Raw genomic sequence first — 22,249 nt, 5'->3', positions numbered from 1 at the left:
GCAACAGTGACCCTGGAGATAAATCCAGAGGACAAGTTTAAACATGACTACTGTACTTATATGTTTTCAAGAAACATAGGATTTTGTTTCTCCGAAACGTTTCAACGTTGTTTCACTGCAACATGTTAGATGGGGCAAGTTTTGCAATAATAATACAATGTCCCCATCCTCTGACAGAACAATGCTGTGATGAGGTACAAGCTTCAAAAAATTATACCCAAGCTGATTTCAAACAAATATCTTGCCTCTTCCTGCACACAAACCCGAACCTGGCTGAACAACAACAACACTGATGGGCATTTGGAACTGTATATAAAACAAGACAGGAAGAGCCTATTAAAAATTAAACTTGTTAGAATTGATTACTGACAAGAATAATTATTAATTGTTGATTACAGATATTACTCAATGTTCTTATCTCTGACAGAGCTATGCTGTGATTCTGTTATTAAGTACAGGCTTCAGAAAATTATACCCAAGCAGATTTCAAAGAAATATCTTGCCTATTCCTACACACAGACCCCCGAGCCTGGCTGATATTTCTACAACACTGATGAGCACGGATGGAACTGTATGTAAAACAAGACAAGAGAAGAACCTATTGAAAATTAAATATTAGAATTGATTAAATTACAGATATATTTTCAAATTTATTTTTTTTTGCATCGATTATGAAATTGTTAACATAGAACATGTGGCAGATATTATTATAGTGATGGCAATGTTGAAGAGAGAAACAAAATTGTAACAAGAGAACCTGAAAAATACAGAAAATAAAACATCTCATACATCCAGATTATTGCAAGTTGTCATATCTTATAGAGGTTTGTTCTGAATATTTTATTGATTATGAAGAAACACAACAATGTTAAATGGGGCAAGTTTTAAAATATAGTGCAATAATAATTTTATACTCAATGTCCCTATCTCTGACAGAGCTATGCTGTGATGGGTACAGGCTTCAAAAAATTATGCCCAAGCAGATATCTTGCCTGTTCCTACACACAGACCCGAGCCTGGAAGATATTTCTACAGCACTGATGGGCAGGGATTTGGAACTGCATGTGAAACAAGACAGGAGAAGAGCCTATTAAAAATAAACTTGTTAGAATTGATTACTGACAAGAATAATTATTAATTATTGATTACAGATATTACTCAATGTCCCTATCTCTGACAGAGCTGTGCTGTGATGGGTACAGGCTTCAGAAAATTATACCCAAGTAGATTTCACAAATATCATGCCTGTTCCTGCATACAGACCCGAGCCTGGCTGCAGCACTGCTGGGCAGGGATTTGGAACTGCATGTGAAACAAGACAGGAAATTTGTTACACTCTGACAGAGCTGTGCTGTGATTAGGTACAGGCTTCAGAAAATTATACCCAAGCAGATTTCAAACAAATATCTTGCCTCTTCCTACATACAGACCCGAGCCTGGCTGATATTTCTACAGCACTGATGATGGGTAGGGATTTGGAACTGCATGAGACAGGAAATTTGTTACACTGATGAGAAGAACCTATTAAAAATTAAACTTGTTAGAATTGATTACTGACAAGAATAATTATTAATTATTACTCAATGTCCCTATCTCTGACAGAGCTATGCTGTGATGGGTACAGGCTTCAGAAAATTATACCCAGGCAGATTTCAAACAAATATCTTGCCTCTTCCTGCATACAGACCCAAGCCTGGCTGCAGCACTGATGAGCAGAGATTTGCATGTGAAACAAGACAGGAAATTTGTTACACTGATGAGAAGAGAATTAAACTTGTTAGAATTGATTAGTGACAATATTGATTACAGATTTTATACTCAATGTCCCTATCTCTGACAGAGCTGTGCTGTGTTTAGGTACAGGCTTCAGAAAATTATACCCAAGCAGATTTCAAACAAATGTCTTGCCTCTTCCTACATACAGACCCGAGCCTGGCTCATATTTCTACAGCACTGATGGGACAGGGATTTGGAACTGCATGTGAAACAAGACAGGAAATTTGTTACACTGATGAGAAGATCCTATTAAAAATTAAACTTGTTAGAATTGATTACTGACTTATTGATTACAGATTTTATACTCAATGTCCCTATCCTCTGACAGAGCTATGCTGTGATGAGGTACAGGCTTCAAAAAATTATACCCAAGCAGATTTCAACTATGCCTCTTCCTACATACAGACCCGAGCCTGGCTACAGCACTGCTATGCAGGGATTTGGAACTGCATAAGACAGCAAATGTGTTACACTGATGAGGAGAGCCTATTGAAAATTAAACTTGTTAGAAATAATTACTGAATTATTAATTACAGATATTACTCATTGTCCATATCTCTGACAGAGCTGTGCTGTGATTAGGTACAGGCTTCAAAACAGATTTCAAACAAATGTCTTGCCTCTTCCTGCATACAGACCCGAGCCTGGCTGATATTTCTACAGCACTGATGGGGCAGGGATTTGGAACTGCATAAGACAGGAAATGTGTTACACTGATGAGAAGAGAATTAAATTACACTTGCAGCAAATATTTATTTACCTTGATTGCTGTCTCTGCTGAAATAATCAGGGCTGTCTGCTGCGGGTTGATTCCCAATTGCCAGATTCCTGTGCCTGAAATCACACTGAGAGGCTGGACAAAACTCTCCCACAGTTGCAAATGTCATGCAAATTATTCTGCCCCAGTGCCTCAACAATACAATCATAAGTGCAATCTCTAAATTTTTGTCTTATAAAATACATGACAAGCTCATTCAAATATATATAATTGGAATAAGATACAAACTTTGGATTGAAATCTTCACCACTGTACAAATTCCCATTATCAGTTGTAACAAATTCAATCTTCTTATTTTTAGATATCTTGTTAATAATTTTATTTGAATATTTATAATGTCTCCAATTTAAACTCTGAGATGCAATCATGGGCATCCTATACTCAAAACAATGCTCATAGCAATTGTTGAACCAATAATTGTCAAACAAATTCAACCTTAAATAATAATGGCACCTGTCTGTATAAAAATTAACAAAAGATCCAACAATTCTCCTGAACCTGCTGTAGACAAGCTTTTCAAAATTGCTGATAAAGTTGAGATATAGGCATTGGAATGGCCTGTCACTGGCAAGCACCCACTGCATCTCAGTCTCATTCTGTACAGCAAACAGGTCATACTCGGACAGGCCAAAGAATCTAAGCTTTAAATCATCAACAAGTGACTTAGATTTTATGTATTTTGAAATACATCTTCTCTCAAAAAATCCTGTGTCAAGATTATCCATGCAATTAGATAGGATACACACTGCCTTCTATAAGTTATTTGCTTGCTGCTGCTGCTGCCTTGTATTCATCAGAAACTCCTTATGTGCTCAGAATTTGTTGTACCTGTTAAACAAAAATAAATATTAGAATTTTGTTATGTTTATTATATAAAATTTCTTGGGGTTCAAATCAAAATTCTATGCTTAATAAAAAAATATCAGTTGGGTTCATCAGTGTGTTTTGTATATTTAGTGTGTGTGTGTGTGTGTATGTGTGTTAATATTTTTTGGCTTTGGTATTTATATAAAATTTCTTGGGGTTCAAATCAAAACTCTATACTTAATAAAAAATATCAGTTGGGTTCAACAATGTGCTTTGTGTGTGTGTGTGTGTGTGTGTGTGTGTGTGTGTGTGTGTGTGTGTGTGGTTGTGTAGGTGTGTGTGTGTGTGTGTGTGTGTGTGTTTTATAAGCATCTTGGCTTAGTTTTAAGTGTAGCCAAAAAAAATATCAAGAGGGGCATATTTTTAACAAGCTTATGGACAACAATCTGACAGAAGTGCCTTTTGTAAGTGTGGGCAAATCAATGTGAGGGGGCTCATCATTTGTACACTGTAGTTTCGGGAAATTCCCGAGGGCATTTTTACAAAAATCTTGGATTAAACAGGGTGCCACATTTGAGCAAAAAACTCATATGGGCATGTTGAGCTAGTTTTAAGTGTAGCCAAATCTGCCTGAGGGGGGTTCATCATTTGTTGTCCTTATAATAGTATCAATCACACTACTTTGGCATAGCTGTTTGTGAATGAACATTCATAAATTTCATCATATCATCACTCATCACTCATCCCCATCTTAGCCAAAAGTAGCAGAAAAGCGAATTAAAATAAACCAAATCAATAACTTTTAAATGTTTTTTTGGAGGATTTAGATTTTATTGTTAAACCAAGCCATTTTTTTTGTTTCGAGATTAAAGCTAAAACTATGTTAAAATCGGCAACTGAAGATTTTCATCAGTAAAAAGCAAAACACACAAACATAGATTGTATTTGGGGGGGTGGGATGCCCCTTGTCTTCATCACACCATCAGAAGAAAATTAAAAATATTTTACACAAAATGCTGTTCAAGTAAGGCGCACGTATGAAGTTCGGCGCATGGGTATACACGTTTTATTAAAATAAGGTGCGTTGCAAAATGATAAGAACGGTGTGGAATTTGAACATATCGTGGGAACGAAAAGGAAACAGGAAACGAAAGTGATGCAAACTGACAGAGAGAGGAAAGCATGCAGCGGCGTGCATTCTGGCTACGCAAGGTACTCACTGCGTACCCACAACACCGTAAGAAAAAATAATAATTTTCCCCATTCCCAATTTCCCCAATTTTGTCTTCTCGGAGCATGAAAATTCAACTATCGTCTCTCCGAAACCCCTTCCACTGCCAGAAATTCTATCTTCCGTCCGAGAACGCTGTTGCCTTGCCCGAGTAGCCTGGCCCTCCAGGCAGTCCCGAACGTCTGCCCGAATGATCCCGATCGTGCCTTCGGTGTTGCCCGCACCCACCCCCATCCACCGTGGCTTCTGCCGATTTCCACGAGCAAAAGCTGCTGCCTCTGTTGGGTACCCTTGAAATTCGGAGGGCAATCCCCATTGGCTCCGATCAACCCCCACCATATGTTTGGGTCTTCCCGCGCTCATCCCACGGTGCATTTTCCTGTTCAAAGCACATGGTTCTAAGAAGCCAGAGTACCTAAGATTTTGGCAGCGTCTGCAGTGTTGGTAGTAGTCAACATATATTTTTTCTCTAATGTTTAGTTTACTAACATTGGACAGACACGCTTAGATAAATTAATCCCTGTGCTTTGGTTGCAATAAAAATGCGTTATAAAAATTGATTACTGACATACAAATCGGAGCGGAAGACAAAAAAATGTTTATCGGGAGGTGAGGGAAATGGAGTGATCGATCGACTGAGCATTGCGTTTTACCTGAAACCCTTTTCGGCGTCGTCATGTCAATGTGTCAGAGGGAAATTATATGGACAATTTCCATGTTTCACACCATTCTCAGTATCTGTCTTTCTCATTCTAGATATCAAAATTGTATTCGTGTCACTTTGCATTTCAGCTTATGATAAGGATGGGTGTTGACTGTTGACCCGACGATATAAATGAACGAAAGAAAAAACATAAACACATTGCTTACTATAGGATTCGAATGTACCCCCGCTCCCTTACGTTGCAAAGTTATGTAAATGGACGTTACATTGTGCCCAACATAAGGGTGCAAAATCATATTGGTGGTGGGGGGGATATCTCAATCTACACACACACGCGCGCATATATTACATATACACATAATATAATTATGATATGCATATTTATAATGTCATTCAATATAAAAAAAATAATGAATTTCTAAATATTTACAAATGCATTATTAATAAATACATAGAGAGAAATCAATTTGTTACTTTTATATACATGAGATATTTATAAAGTAGCAAACTAATTCATTTACTAACGGGTTAAAGATGTCAATAAATTACAAAAATAGTTGGAATCGTTTTATTATGCAATAGTTTTTCTATTAACATCATATTTATATTTGTCTTGCATTCTTGTTTTACTTCTATTGTACATATTTTGCTTTTGGTGTAGATCTGTTAAAGATCTCTTGAAGAGGTAGTGTATGTTTTCAATATTATCCTTCATCTTTCATTGTTATAACAAAAACTCTCCCCCACCCCGGGAAATTTTGGTGTGGGGATTTTTGAGGCCAAGATTATTGGTGGGGGGAAATCCCTCCCTTCCCCCTCAGGACTTCGAACCCTGCCCAACGTTTATTTGAGCTTTTGAAGTGTGTTGGGATTAATACATTGATGCATTTTCTACGAGTCTCCTTAATTTCTTCATTCTACAAAATATCTCGTCGACTGACAACCCTGATCCATTCATCTACAAATGTGAGTGGCTATTTCGAGGAAGGATACACTTTTTACCGCGAGAGATTGACGTTTTTTGTTTCTTCCGTCTTGCGTGTGAAATTTGCAGTGTTTCGTTCTTATTATTGTTTTGTCAGTGCGGTGAAGAGGTGAAATAGAAATAATATGGAATTGGAAGTTGTTGATGACGTTCTGGAGAGGGGTTTTTCGTCATATAGTTATGAAAAGAAAGTGGAAATAATCCGAAATGGGAGGCCTGTTCCTTAATTGGAGGACTTGTCTCAGGCAGGAGTTACGAAGGATGGTAAGCATGTTAGGCATTTTCAGGAAAAAACTTACTTAAGTGCGTATTTCTTCCTCAACCTTTAATTAACATATTACTTATTTAAACATTTGACTGTCTTTTCGTTCCCGTTCAATGTGCATCGCGCTGCATGAAGAAACTAATCAAGGTTGAATTGTTGGGCTGCACGTTTTTTGAGAATATATTTGCGAAGCAGGGATATAAAATATCATACAAATGTTTTATCGTGTTACATCTGAATCTCTCCGGTAGCGTTTTAAGGTTATATCTTTATATAAAAAAATCCTGAATTAGATCCCATTTCAATTCAACTAACTTCAATCAGCTTTAGTGTGCATAAAGGAAGCTTAAATTCTGCTTCCTTTAACATACCAAAAAATGCGGCAGAAATCGTTTTTTTCTTTTTGTGTGCATATGAATGCATTTGATATAGCCACTAGTAAATTATCCACTAAGGATTTCCCTTACGTATTTCTCTTGCGTACCCTAGTCTAAATGTCACCGCACGCCACTGAAAGCATGCTATGAGAAACGTTGTAGTGTTCAGGGAGACGTGTATGTGTAACAGCAGGCAAGGTCGAAGTCAAAAGAGCGTTGCAAAATGATAAGAACGGATTGCGGTTACCCCAGTAGATGTCGTTGCCAGTGGCTACAGAGGGCGCGCTATTGCAGCCAGCGTGCAGATCGCGAGGTATTCATGCCCTGTTGCGAAGTACGACAGCATTGATGAAGATACAGAATGGGCCGTCGAGCAGGATTGTCGGAACGTGAAAAGGGCCAGATATTGGCATATAAAGAAGAGGGAGTGTCTTCGAATGAGATTGCACGCCGAGTTTGTCGCAGCGCCTGTGTGGTGAACAATTTCCTAAAACTTGGAGACAGGCATGGAATGAAGAAAACACCGGGAAGGCCGCGGAAATTGTCGCCCCGACAGGAACGTGACGTCCTGAGGAAGCTGGCTGCTGGTGAAACATCCCTCAGACAGTTGGCTCGTGATCCTCATATTCACGTGCATCAATCAACGCTTCACGGGCTGTGAAACGCAGCAGTCGTCTCCGATATCGCAATGCCAAACGACAGCCACGACTCGCAGCACAACACAAGGAGCGTCGCATGTTCTGGGCCAAGATGCACATGGCGTGCAAGGAGGAATGGCAGCGGGTAATTTTCAGTGATGAAAAGAAATTCAATTTGGATGGGCCCGATGGCTGGAGATACTATTGGCATGATCTCCGCAAAGAGGAAAAGATCTTCTCCAAGAGACAACAAGGAGGACAGTCTCTAATGGTGTGGGATGGGTTTGGTTAATCATGGGAAAACGAATCTCGCCTTTCTCACAGGCCGTATGAGTGCGCTCGGATACAAAAACGTCCTAACGGACAATCTTTAGCCATTTGCCAATGGCATTGGTGGCGATCAGTGGCGTTTTCAGCAAGACAACTCCACTATACACACTGCTGAGTCCACTATCTTCTGGTTTCTTGACAGGAATGTGCATCTCATTGATTGGCCTGCGATTTCCCCTGACATTAACCCCATCGAAAACCTTTGGGGTCTTCTGTGCCGTTCAGTGTATGCCAATGGAACCTAGTACAACAGCGTTCATGACCTGAGGAATGCTATCGTTGCTGCATGGGATGCCTTTGATGCTAATCTATTGAAAACGCTTGTGGACAGCATGTGTGATCGGGTCTTCTAAATGGTGTACTGCCATGGTTCGTGTATTGGCTATTAAAGCAGGTCTGGGATGCCGTTCTTATCATTTTGCAACAGTAAACATGGTCACTTTTAAGGTTCGTTGCTTTGTACTTTATCCTTGCCTGCACATGACTTCTGGTCATCACGAGTAGAAGGTAAATACGCCAAGGCCTGCCCTCGGGCGTTTAATATTCGCAATTTATTTGCACGTATTTAGAATGTATTTGCACGTGTGTTAATTAATTTGCACGTATTTAGAACTAATTAGCATGTACTTAGAATACTTTACATTTATATATTTGCATGTTTATAACTTTTATGAATATATAATTATTTATTTTATGAAAAATATTTATATAGAAGGTAATTAGAGGTACTAAACGCTATGCATATGGTTTTATATTCATTACTGCAAAGTATGTAATGTATGAATCGATAATATTAATGTTTATAATATTGAAAATAAGAGTTTATGGTTTATGAAACGCTATGAAAGGAGTTAATGTTACGAAAGAAGACGGTCCCGGTACTCGAACCCGCGATATGCAACGGTAATGGTTAGGCCTATAGTGTATACTACGTATGTTATAATGTATGTTATTATGTTATGAAAGACGACGGTTTGAAACAGGAGACGGTAAACTCCGCGCTGAGGGTTGACGAGAAAGGAATATGGGGGATGTGCGGTCAGAACGCCAGAACAAAGAAAGAACCCGATTGACCAATCAGAACCGGTTTTCCCAAGGTTAATTAGAATGCAAGAACAGGTGAAAGGTATGTAACGCCGTAGGGCATGCGAAGGGTTTGATCCAGACAAGAAAGGAAGTCTGGGAATGCGCAGCAAGGGTCAATTTTTTGAAACTGTGCGTCGCTTGCGTGCTAGAACATGTTTCTGTCTAAGTAGGCCAAGGTTTTCTAGAACACTAGAACAAAGGATGTCTGAGAATGCGCGATGTAGGTCAAATCTCTGAAGCTATGCGTCGCTTGTAGAACCGGTTTCCGCCGCCAATTCAATATTCTGCTCAGGTTTGCCCCAAGGCACAGGACGCTTTAGCGCGGGTTTTAGGCTAGAACGCTTGCATGTCAGAACAGGTTTCTGTCCAAGTAAGCCAAGGTTACCGAGAACACAAGAAAAAAGGATTTTTGGATACCCAATTAGATTGGAGCGAGAACTTTAATTTGAACAAGGAGAACGAAGCGTAAGGGTTTTAATCTGTACTAGGAAGAAGGGAGAGCTATCAGGGACTGGGCCTACAGTTTTCACTATTTGCTTTTATCACGGGGTAACGAACCTAGGACCCTTTGATTATTGATTTAGGTAGTAAATTTATGTTACTGTGTGCTATTTAACATATTATTGAGGTTATTTTTACCAAACTTTGACTTTATGTCAAATATTTTCACAGCTTATCCTTATTTTTATCAAAATAACACAATTCAATCTGTTCAGGAAAGACTTTTAGTTACATTTTCGACACACAAAGTGTGTGTTCTCAACTTCTATCTGTTTATTTCACAAGTTTAGGCTTATTATTACTCAAATAACACAATTTAATCTGTCCAGGAAAGATTTTTAGTTACATTTTCGACACACAAAGTGTGTGTTCTCAACTTTTATTGGTTTATTTCACAAATTTATACCTATTTTTACCAAAATAACACTATTTATACTATTCAGGAAAGACTTTTATTTATTTATTTATTTATTTGAGAAAATTTCAGATACAGCACAGGTGGCTATTTTACACTGAAATTGTCAACAATGAGAAAGCAATAATTATAATAAGCATAAAAATAAAAAAATAAAATAAATAAATAAAAATAAATAAGAAATAATTAAGAGTAACAAAACAACATAAAAGTGATTAGCAAATGAACAAAAAATACGTAAGAGATGGCACTATGTGGTATTAATTACAAGTATTTCTTCTGATGGAAGACCGAAAGGCAAACTCGGAGGAAAATATATCAATACTTGAGGGGAGATCATTGTATTGTGCTGCAAGTCTATAAAAGAGAGATCTTTTTTGAGTTTCTAGTCTAGGGTTTTTTGTATAAAGTAACCTTGTATTGCGAGTTGTGCGCATTGGCACTCTAAAGTGGAATTCCTCAAGGAGTGTGTTGCAGCGGATTTTGCCATTCACAATTTTGTATAAGTAACTGAAATCATTCTGCAAACGTCGCTGATAAGCAGTTTGTAAGTTTAGAAAAGACAAGAGATGCGGAGATGAAAAATTGCGTAATGAGGGAACCCTGTGACGGACTATAGCTAGGAAGAAGTGAAAGACTGAATCGATTCTGGAGAGGTGAGTGGGACATGCCATGGACAAGACGGGAGAGCAGTATTCTATTATTGGGGAGATGAATGATTTGAAGTACAAAGTGAGGGCTGAGATGTCACTAATTTCAGTGAAACGGTAGAGTAAACCTAAGAGACGCATGCCCTTTTTTGTGGTGCATAAAATATGTTCCTCAAATGTGAGCTTTTGGTCGAAAACAATGCCTAGGTCCTTGTGAGAGGATACTGCTTGGATGTTATTGCCAGAGATGGAGTAAGATGACTTTAACAGATTCTTCTTGAGAGAGATGGTGAGAGTAGTACACTTGTCAGGATGTAATGTAAGGCCCCATGTCAGGCACCAGGAAGTAAATGTTGCTATGTCATTCTGAAGAAGATGAGTATCGTCGGAAGTGGAGATTTCCCTGAAAATTTTACAGTCATCTGCGAAAAGAAGGTAATTGCTAGAGGGAGCTGTGAAATGGTCGGCAAGGTCATCGACGAATAATATGAACAAGAGAGGTCCTAGAACACTACCCTGTGGAACTCCAGAGAGGACAGGAAGAAAGTTAGAAACAGTTCCAGGAAGAACGACACGTTGTTGGGATCGCTAAGGTAATCTATCTGTGAGAAGGGTGAGAAATTTGCCATGAATGTTGGATCTATTGCATAATTTGTGAATCAGAAGACGATGACTAACAGTATCAAAGGCTTTGGCCAGATCAAAGCATATTACATCTAATTGTGAATTATTTGAAATGCATTTCATAGCATGCGAGAGAAAAACAGACATGTTTGTAAGACAGGAGCTACCAGGAAGAAAACTATGTTGCTTATAGCTTAAGTACGGAGAAACAAATTTGTACACTCTGTCTTTGATTACTTTTTCACAGATGATGGACAGAGGAGAGAGTAAGGAGATTGGTCTGTAAGATGAAACAAAATTTTTGTTACCACTTTTGTGAATCGGTGTGATGTTAGCTTGTTTCCAAGCGTAAGGAAAGATGCCTTCCGAAAAACATCTGTTCAAGAGAATGGAGAGGGGATAACACAGGGATTGCACAGTTTTCCTGAGGAACATGGTGTTGATATTGTCCGGTCCTAGGGCACGGTGAACTGAAAGAGACGACAATAGATCCTTCACCTCATCGGGTGTAGTGACAAGCGTTGTTAGGGAGGAGGAACAGATTGGTCTTACGTTTGGCAACGCTGCAAGGGAAGACGGGGGGCAGAAGTTACAGTGAAAATAAGCGTTGAAGAGTTCTGCCCTTCGGTCCCCTATCGCACTTTCACTATCATGCGTAATTTCAACTGGAATCCTACTGTTATTTTTCCTTGAGTTTATTAGATTAAAAAAGTTTTTTGGGTTTTCCGGGATTGTTGCAGTGATATTGTCTATATGTTCCTTATATTTTTTTCGAAGGAGATACTTTGAGTGTCGTCGCAGAGCAGCAAAGGTATTGTGCGTGTGTTCACTCGGGAAGCCCTTCCAAAGTTGCCATGCTCGTGTCTTGTTGGCCAGTACATCCCGCACTTCGGAGTCGAACCAACACGGAAATCTACGAGAAGATATTTTCCCTGTAGGCACGTGGTCCGTCACTGCTGCTTGAATGACACCTGTAAATAGGTCAGCTGCCTCGTCGACGGTCCCGTCTTCCAAAATGCTCCAGAGGAAGGAGTCGAGGGAAAGTCTTATCTCCTCCCACGGCGCTCGGTTCCACAGGTAGCGTTTGTTCCGGATGGAGGGGCGATGACCTCTTCTAGGGGGTGGGGGGATGAGAATAGAAACATCCAAACTGTCGTGGTCGGAGGTCAGGAGGTTCTTACGTGGCGTGATACTAATACTAATATCGTTTAGGGTGGACAGAACATAATCCAGGTTGCTGTCCTTCCTGGTGTTGAACAAATTATGTTGTTTCAGGTTTAAACCACAGATGAAAGTTTCAATAAACCAAGCGTCGTTCGTACACTTCGCTGTTCCATTCACAGGGTCTTGCCAGTCAATTGAGAGGTTGAAGTCGCCGAAAAGCGCAACGTCTCCCGGGGCAACTGCCGCAAGCAAAGAATCTCGACATTCTTCGAGGAGGAACAAAGGACTGTTTTTATGTGGTCTATAGTAAGAGCCAAGGAGAAGCTTCTTGGCACCGGTCACTGAAACTTCCACCCACAGTATTTCACAGTTCCGTTTTAAGTCGTGGCGTATTTTGCTTGGCCATTTTGAGTTAACACAGATCATAACGCCCCCACCACGAGTCGCACGATCGTTCCGATGTATGGTGAAATGGCTTGCGAATGGCAGCTCACTGTCACAAACTTTTTTTGTCAACCACGTTTCAGTAAAAATTAGGCAGTCATATGTCATGAGTTCACACGCAAAAATTGCACAGTCGTCAAGCTTATTCTTAATGCTCTGTGTATTTTGGTAATACACAGAGAAATTTGCCACCGTTTTCACAGGCCACGGATTCACATGTATGTCCCCGCAGATCAAGGCCATGCACAGGAGGTGAAAGTACCGGACCGGTGTCCCCTTACCTGCCGAGCGTTGTTTCCTGCTGCTGGGCGAAGCCATGGCGGAGACACGCACACGTGTCGCCGCGAGTGCCGGAAAAGAAAATCTCCTCTGAGCACATCTCCACCGCAATAGTTTATCACAATCCTTTGACACAGAGGAAGGAATGCTACACTGAAGCCACGAGTACACCATGATTAAACACAGGCCGAGAAAAACCAGTGAAAACTCTCGAAACACAGGACGACGATCAGCACCACTACTACAACTTGCCGCCATCTTTAGGAACACAAAGTGTGTGTTCTCAACTTTTATTTGTTTATTTACACAAGTTTAGCCTAATATTTACTCAACTAACACAATTTAATCTGTTCAGGAAAGATTTTTAGTTACATTTTCGACACACAAAGTGTGTGTTCTCAACTTTTATTTGTTTATTTCACAAATTTATACCTATTTTTACCAAAATAACACTATTTATATTATTCAGGCACCATTTTTTTTATTAAATTTTGGACTCACAAAGACATCTTTTCAACTTTGAACTTATTATTTTAAAAGTTTATTTCGATGATTTTTACTCAAATAACACAATTTAAGCTATTCAGACAGAAGTGTTTATTTCATTGTGCATTTACAAAGAGAGATTTTCAACTTTTAACTTATTATTTACAAGTTCAGGCTTATTTTTTACTCTAATAATACAATTTCATCTATTGAGGCAACATGTTTTTATTAAATTTTGGACTAGCAGACATTTCTTTTATTTGTAACTTATTATTTTACAACTTTATGTTAATTTTTTTAACCAAAATAACACTATTTATACTATTCAGGCAAAATGTTTTATTACATTTTGGACTCGCAAAGACAGACACACACACACACACACACACACACACACACACACACACACACACCATCACTCACTCACACACACACTCACACTCACACACAGAGAGATTTTTTCCAAGTTTACAAGATTATTCTCTAATTTTACCAAGGGGACTATAACTGGACGTTTATTTTCCCCCTTAAATATAACAATATAATGACAAATCACAGGACAAGACGAAGCTAGCAGATGACTATGTGGCTCTTAAGTCCACCTGCCAAACTTTTTTTTTCCATGCTATTTAGCCTTATAGTTTTTATTCAGGGTAATTTTCAAGTATTACTGACTTTTTGAGTGATAGACTTAATATCAGGGGTTATTTGTATCTGTTATATCATGCGAGTTTTATTTTTACTACAATTATGACTAAATTCCAATGACTGAAGATTAAAGCTTAGGCTCTAAAGGGGCCATTTAACACGTATAGTGACAATTCATAGGACAATATGAACCTTACAGAGGCTTGTAGGAGGCATAGGAACACATGCCAGAGCTTTATTAGACTGCAAAAAGCACTTACAAGGAGTACTACGAGGAAACAAAGTTGATTTTTTGAGTGCTTTACCAGTTACACAGCCAATATTTGATATTTTGACACACAAAGTGTGTCTTGTCAAGTTTTGTCTATTTATTTCACAATTTTATGTAATTTTTTATTCTAATAACACAATTTTAACTATTCAGGCAACATTTTTATTGCAATTTGTACTTTCAAAGATATTTTTTAAATCTTTGTATTAAACTTTCTATTTATTGCGTTTTGTGTTTCACATTCACTAATTTTTAATTTAGATTTTTATTTTTTATTTTTCTAAAACTAAAGAAAAAAGTATTTTTAACTAAAAGTTATTTTATAGTTTTCGGTTTTCAGATTTCAACTATGCTATTTTTGGTTCTGTATTTCTATATTAGGATATTACAAAGTTTTAAGGTGTGTATAATATTTCAAAGTATATTCAGGGTGTATTTGTTAATGCATTTGGATGATAACTATTAGGTTTTTGGATGAACTAATGTTAAAAATAGTTCAACCAATCAGAAAACGCGTTGGTTTAATTTCAACCAATCAGAGAAGGCGTCAGTTTTGCTTATGAGGTATAAAAACTGCGTAAAAGCAAGCAGAATCTATTTTGAGAAGTATTTGTGAAGCATTGTGTCAGAGAAGACATCAAGTTGTGATTATTGGCCGAGAGTTTCAGACAAAGAACTCAAGAGAAGCTATAATTAAGGTAAATTATTTTTATTATGTAGTGTGTTTCTAAATAATATGTAAATGCAAATATTGAAACGAAGAAAACGTCAATGCAAACTAAAAAGAATATGCGTAATGTGAACAAGCACTACAACTATTTTTCTATTTGTCAGGTGCTTCTAATATTGTATGTGTGACTGAAAGAGACCATTAGTGAAAGATGGCGTCTTCAAGCTCCACTAACAAGGCTAACCACACTGCGGTGAGTACCTCGCAAGAGATTTTACCATTGGAATGTATATTTCTCCACTAGTTTTTGAAATAATATATAAATCCAGAAAACAAAGAAACGAAAAAAGTAAATACAAAAATGAATATGCGTAATGTAAACAAGTACTACAACTATGTTTCTATTTTTTCAGGTGGTCTTACTTGTGTATCTGTGAGTGGAAGGATCTGTTACTGGAAATAACGCCAACAAAGTAACCGACTAGGACATGAGTCAAATAATTGCATCATGTCCATGTTTTTCCAATTATATCTATAAGGATTGTGTGTTGGAGACTTTGAAGAGGTATACACCTGGCAAGTATATTATATGCTGGGGATGTTATTCTAATCAAGGCAACCAACTAGCCCACGATTGTGTTGTTAACCATTTCTACGAGTGTGAGTGCGTATGCTGTAAAGATGAAGATTTACTCTCTGAACGTTATTTTATTTGCCAAGGAGAACGCTGTTTGAATAAATGCCAACGATGTGTTAAGTGGATGTGCGAGAGAATCCAGTATTATTTACAGGACTTGGATAACACAAAACATATTTTTGATTTTTATATTACTAACCATGAGGATGTTGCGGATGCTTTGACGGCACACGAGGTACGGACGGAATACAAAGCTTTTTATAGTGTGTTATGTGAAATTTCAAACAATATCGAACTAGTGAAAACTTTTATAGATCCTATACGCTCAGCAGAGCTTACTTATGGTAGCACAGGATTTTTGTGAGAGTTGAATAGAGACTGACTAATAACAGCGAAAATGGTGCAATACATTATTGATGTACAAGGATTTATTTATAACAGAAAATTTATATTGCGTGAGATTTGTGTGAGTTCTACAAATTTGGACACTGTGTATTATGCGCTTGTGAGTGTTCCCGATTATTTCAAAGATAACAAAGAATCGCGCTGGATTAAAGACAATCTCCATGCATTAATGTATGATATTCCTTGTGGATGTGAAATATACTATGTCCGGAGGGCAGTTAGGAACTTGAACTGTCAAGGTGGTACATTTTTCTGCAAAGGAAAATCCCAAATTATCAAAGATTTGTTTAATATTGATAACATTTTTGATTTACAAACTGTAAACTGTCCATCCCTTAAGAATTTGTATATGTTTCAAGAAGGATTGTGCAAGTATCGTTCTGATACTTCTCCCCCAGCTGAACAAGGTTGCGCATTTAGAAATGTTCAAAGACTTGTATGTTGGTACAATAATAAAAATATTAATGTGTAATGTATTTTAGTGCAAATAATAAAGATTTGTAAAAAAGAAATGTTTTCTATGTTGTTATTTAGTCTTAAAGCCTTTATTCAAGGTATTTTCAAGTATTACTGTTTTTTTGGGTGCATCAACACTTGGGTTATTTCCATTTGGTTTATTATACGAGGCTACAATCACTATATGTCTATGAGGACTAAAATCCACTGATTGAAGCTTAAAGCTTAGGCTTACTATGTATATTGATTAAACACAGGACAATACGAGCCTTACAGAGAATTGTAGGAGGCATAGGCACACACGCCAGAGCCTTATTAGCCTGCAAGAACAACTTGTATGTTGAATTGTGACTGGTTAGAAATAATATTTATAAAGTTTAAATCATTTTCATTAGATTACATATATATTTTGGATTCAAATAAAACACTCAAGTTAAGTTTTTAAGTTTATTTTTATTTAATATACAAATATAAGAATATAACAGATTTACATATATGAAAAGTACTCTACCAAAGAGCAAAAGTTACATAAGGATTACGATTTAGCCGATGCTGAAATTCTTCCATGAGGGATTTGTAGTAAGAGAGTAAACACAAATTCTTATATTTGTATATTAAATAAAAATAAACTTAAAAACTTAACTTGAGTGTTTTATTTGAATTCAAAATATATATGTAATCTAATGAAAATGATTTAAACTTTATAAATATTATTTCTAAACAGTCACAATTCAACATACAAGTTGTTCTTGCTGGCTAATAAGGCTCTGGCGTGTGTGCCTATGCCTCCTACAATTCTCTGTAAGGCTCGTATTGTCCTGTGTTTAATCAATATACATAGTAAGCCTAAGCTTTAAGCTTCAATCAGTGGATTTTAGTCCTCATAGACATATAGTGATTGTAGCCTCGTATAATAAACCAAATGGAAATAACCCAAGTGTTGATGCACCCAAAAAAACAGTAATACTTGAAAATACCTTGAATAAAGGCTTTAAGACTAAATAACAACATAGAAAACATTTCTTTTTTACAAATCTTTATTATTTGCACTAAAATACATTACACATTAATATTTTTATTATTGTACCAACATACAAGTCTTTGAACATTTCTAAATGCGCAACCTTGTTCAGCTGGGGGAGAAGTATCAGAACGATACTTGCACAATCCTTCTTGAAACATATACAAATTCTTAAGGGATGGACAGTTTACAGTTTGTAAATCAAAAATGTTATCAATATTAAACAAATCTTTGATAATTTGGGATTTTCCTTTGCAGAAAAATGTACCACCTTGACAGTTCAAGTTCCTAACTGCCCTCCGGACATAGTATATTTCACATCCACAAGGAATATCATACATTAATGCATGGAGATTGTCTTTAATCCAGCGCGATTCTTTGTTCTCTTTGAAATAATCGGGAACACTCACAAGCGCATAATACACAGTGTCCAAATTTGTAGAACTCACACAAATCTCACGCAATATAAATTTTCTGTTATAAATAAATCCTTGTACATCAATAATGTATTGCACCATTTTCGCTGTTATTAGTCAGTCTCTATTCAACTCTCACAAAAATCCTGTGCTACCATAAGTAAGCTCTGCTGAGCGTATAGGATCTATAAAAGTTTTCACTAGTTCGATATTGTTTGAAATTTCACATAACACACTATAAAAAGCTTTGTATTCCGTCCGTACCTCGTGTGCCGTCAAAGCATCCGCAACATCCTCATGGTTAGTAATATAAAAATCAAAAATATGTTTTGTGTTATCCAAGTCCTGTAAATAATACTGGATTCTCTCGCACATCCACTTAACACATCGTTGGCATTTATTCAAACAGCGTTCTCCTTGGCAAATAAAATAACGTTCAGAGAGTAAATCTTCATCTTTACAGCATACGCACTCACACTCGTAGAAATGGTTAACAACACAATCGTGGGCTAGTTGGTTGCCTTGATTAGAATAACATCCCCAGCATATAATATACTTGCCAGGTGTATACCTCTTCAAAGTCTCCAACACACAATCCTTATAGATATAATTGGAAAAACATGGACATGATGCAATTATTTGACTCATGTCCTAGTCGGTTACTTTGTTGGCGTTATTTCCAGTAACAGATCCTTCCACTCACAGATACACAAGTAAGACCACCTGAAAAAATAGAAACATAGTTGTAGTACTTGTTTACATTACGCATATTCATTTTTGTATTTACTTTTTTCGTTTCTTTGTTTTCTGGATTTATATATTATTTCAAAAACTAGTGGAGAAATATACATTCCAATGGTAAAATCTCTTGCGAGGTACTCACCGCAGTGTGGTTAGCCTTGTTAGTGGAGCTTGAAGACGCCATCTTTCACTAATGGTCTCTTTCAGTCACACATACAATATTAGAAGCACCTGACAAATAGAAAAATAGTTGTAGTGCTTGTTCACATTACGCATATTCTTTTTAGTTTGCATTGACGTTTTCTTCGTTTCAATATTTGCATTTACATATTATTTAGAAACACACTACATAATAAAAATAATTTACCTTAATTATAGCTTCTCTTGAGTTCTTTGTCTGAAACTCTCGGCCAATAATCACAACTTGATGTCTTCTCTGACACAATGCTTCACAAATACTTCTCAAAATAGATTCTGCTTGCTTTTACGCAGTTTTTATACCTCATAAGCAAAACTGACGCCTTCTCTGATTGGTTGAAATTAAACCAACGCGTTTTCTGATTGGTTGAACTATTTTTAACATTAGTTCATCCAAAAACCTAATAGTTATCATCCAAATGCATTAACAAATACACCCTGAATATACTTTGAAATATTATACACACCTTAAAACTTTGTAATATCCTAATATAGAAATACAGAACCAAAAATAGCATAGTTGAAATCTGAAAACCGAAAACTATAAAATAACTTTTAGTTAAAAATACTTTTTTCTTTAGTTTTAGAAAAATAAAAAATAAAAATCTAAATTAAAAATTAGTGAATGTGAAACACAAAACGCAATAAATAGAAAGTTTAATACAAAGATTTAAAAAATATCTTTGAAAGTACAAATTGCAATAAAAATGTTGCCTGAATAGTTAAAATTGTGTTATTAGAATAAAAAATTACATAAAATTGTGAAATAAATAGACAAAACTTGACAAGACACACTTTGTGTGTCAAAATATCAAATATTGGCTGTGTAACTGGTAAAGCACTCAAAAAATCAACTTTGTTTCCTCGTAGTACTCCTTGTAAGTGCTTTTTGCAGTCTAATAAAGCTCTGGCATGTGTTCCTATGCCTCCTACAAGCCTCTGTAAGGTTCATATTGTCCTATGAATTGTCGCTATACGTGTTAAATGGCCCCTTTAGAGCCTAAGCTTTAATCTTCAGTCATTGGAATTTAGTCATAATTGTAGTAAAAATAAAACTCGCATGATATAACAGATACAAATAACCCCTGATATTAAGTCTATCACTCAAAAAGTCAGTAATACTTGAAAATTACCCTGAATAAAAACTATAAGGCTAAATAGCATGGAAAAAAAAAGTTTGGCAGGTGGACTTAAGAGCCACATAGTCATCTGCTAGCTTCGTCTTGTCCTGTGATTTGTCATTATATTGTTATATTTAAGGGGGAAAATAAACGTCCAGCTTAAAACGTCCAGGTAAAATTAGAGAATAATCCTGTAAACTTGAAAAAAATCTCTCTCTCTCTCTCTCTCTCTCTCTCTCTCTCTCTCTCTCTCTCTCTCTCTCTCTCACTCTCTCTCTCTCTCTGTGTGTGTGTGTGTGTGTGTGTGTCTTTGCGAGTCCAAAATGTAATAAAACATTTTGCCTGAATAGTATAAATAGTGTTATTTTGGTTAAAAAAATTAACATAACGTTGTAAAATAAGAAGTTACAAATAGAAGAAATGTCTGCTAGTCCAAAATTTAATAAAAACATGTTGCCTCAATAGATGAAATTGTATTATTAGAGTAAAAAATAAGCCTGAACTTGTAAATAATAGTTAAAAGTCGAAAATCTCTCTTTGTTAATGCACAATGAAATAAACACTTCTGTCTGAATAGCTTAAATTGTGTTATTTGAGTAAAAATCATCGAAATAAACTTTTAAAATAATAAGTTCAAAGTTGAAAAAATGTCTTTGTGAGTCCAAAATTTAATTTAAAAAAATGGTGCCTGAATAATATAAATAGTGTTATTTTGGTAAAAATAGGTATAAATTTGTGAAATAAACAAATAAAAGTTGAGAACACACACTTTGTGTGTCGAAAATGTAACTAAAAATCTTTCCTGAACAGATTAAATTGTGTTATTTGAGTAATAATAAGCCTAAACTTGTGAAATAAACAGATAGAAGTTGAGAACACACACTTTGTGTGTCGAAAATGTAACTAAAAGTCTTTCCTGAACAGATTGAATTGTGTTATTTTGATAAAAATAAGGATAAGCTGTGAAAATTTTTGACATAAAGTCAAAGTTTGGTAAAAATAACCTCAATAATATGTTAAATAGCACACAGTAACATAAATTTACTACCTAAATCAATAATCAAAGGGTCCTAGGTTCGTTACTCCGTGATAAAAGCAAATAGTGAAAACTGTAGGCCCAGTCCCTGATAGCTCTCCCTTCTTCCTAGTACAGATTAAAACCCTTACGCTTCGTTCTCCTTGTTCAAATTAAAGTTCTCGCTCCAATCTAATTTGGTATCCAAAAATCCTTTTTTCTTGTGTTCTCGGTAACCTTGGCTTACTTGGACAGAAACCTGTTCTGACATGCAAGCGTTCTAGCCTAAAATTCGCGCTAAAGCGTCCTGTGCCTTGGGGCAACCCTGAGCAGAATATTGAATTGGCGGCGGAAACCGGTTCTACAAGCGACGCATAGCTTCAGAGATTTGACCTACATCGCGCATTCTCAGACATCCTTTGTTCTAGTGTTCTAGAAAACCTTGGCCTACTTAGACAGAAACATGTTCTAGCACGCAAGCGACGCACAGTTTCAAAAAATTGACCCTTGCTGCGCATTCCCAGACTTCCTTTCTTGTCTGGATCAAACCCTTCGCATGCCCTACGGCGTTACATACCTTTCACCTGTTCTTGCATTCTAATTAACCTTGGGAAAACCGGTTCTGATTGGTCAATCGGGTTCTTTCTTTGTTCTGGCGTTCTGACCGCACATCCCCCATATTCCTTTCTCGTCAACCCTCAGCGCGGAGTTTACCGTCTCCTGTTTCAAACCGTCGTCTTTCATAACATAATAACATACATTATAACATACGTAGTATACACTATAGGCCTAACCATTACCGTTGCATATCGCGGGTTCGAGTACCGGGACCGTCTTCTTTCGTAACATTAACTCCTTTCATAGCGTTTCATAAACCATAAACTCTTATTTTCAATATTATAAACATTAATACTATCGATTCATACATTACATACTTTGCAGTAATGAATATAAAACCATATGCATAGCGTTTAGTACCTCTAATTACCTTCTATATAAATATTTTTCATAAAATAAATAATTATATATTCATAAAAGTTATAAACATGCAAATATATAAATGTAAAGTATTCTAAGTACATGCTAATTAGTTCTAAATACGTGCAAATTAATTAACACACGTGCAAATACATTCTAAATACGTGCAAAT

Source organism: Lepisma saccharinum, chromosome 24 (assembly GCF_977018435.1).
Source record: "Lepisma saccharinum chromosome 24, izLepSacc3.1, whole genome shotgun sequence".
In the NCBI taxonomy this organism is placed as follows: domain Eukaryota; kingdom Metazoa; phylum Arthropoda; class Insecta; order Zygentoma; family Lepismatidae; genus Lepisma; species Lepisma saccharinum.
The sequence above is the reverse complement of the archived record's forward strand: the minus strand, read 5'-3'. Positions refer to the sequence as shown.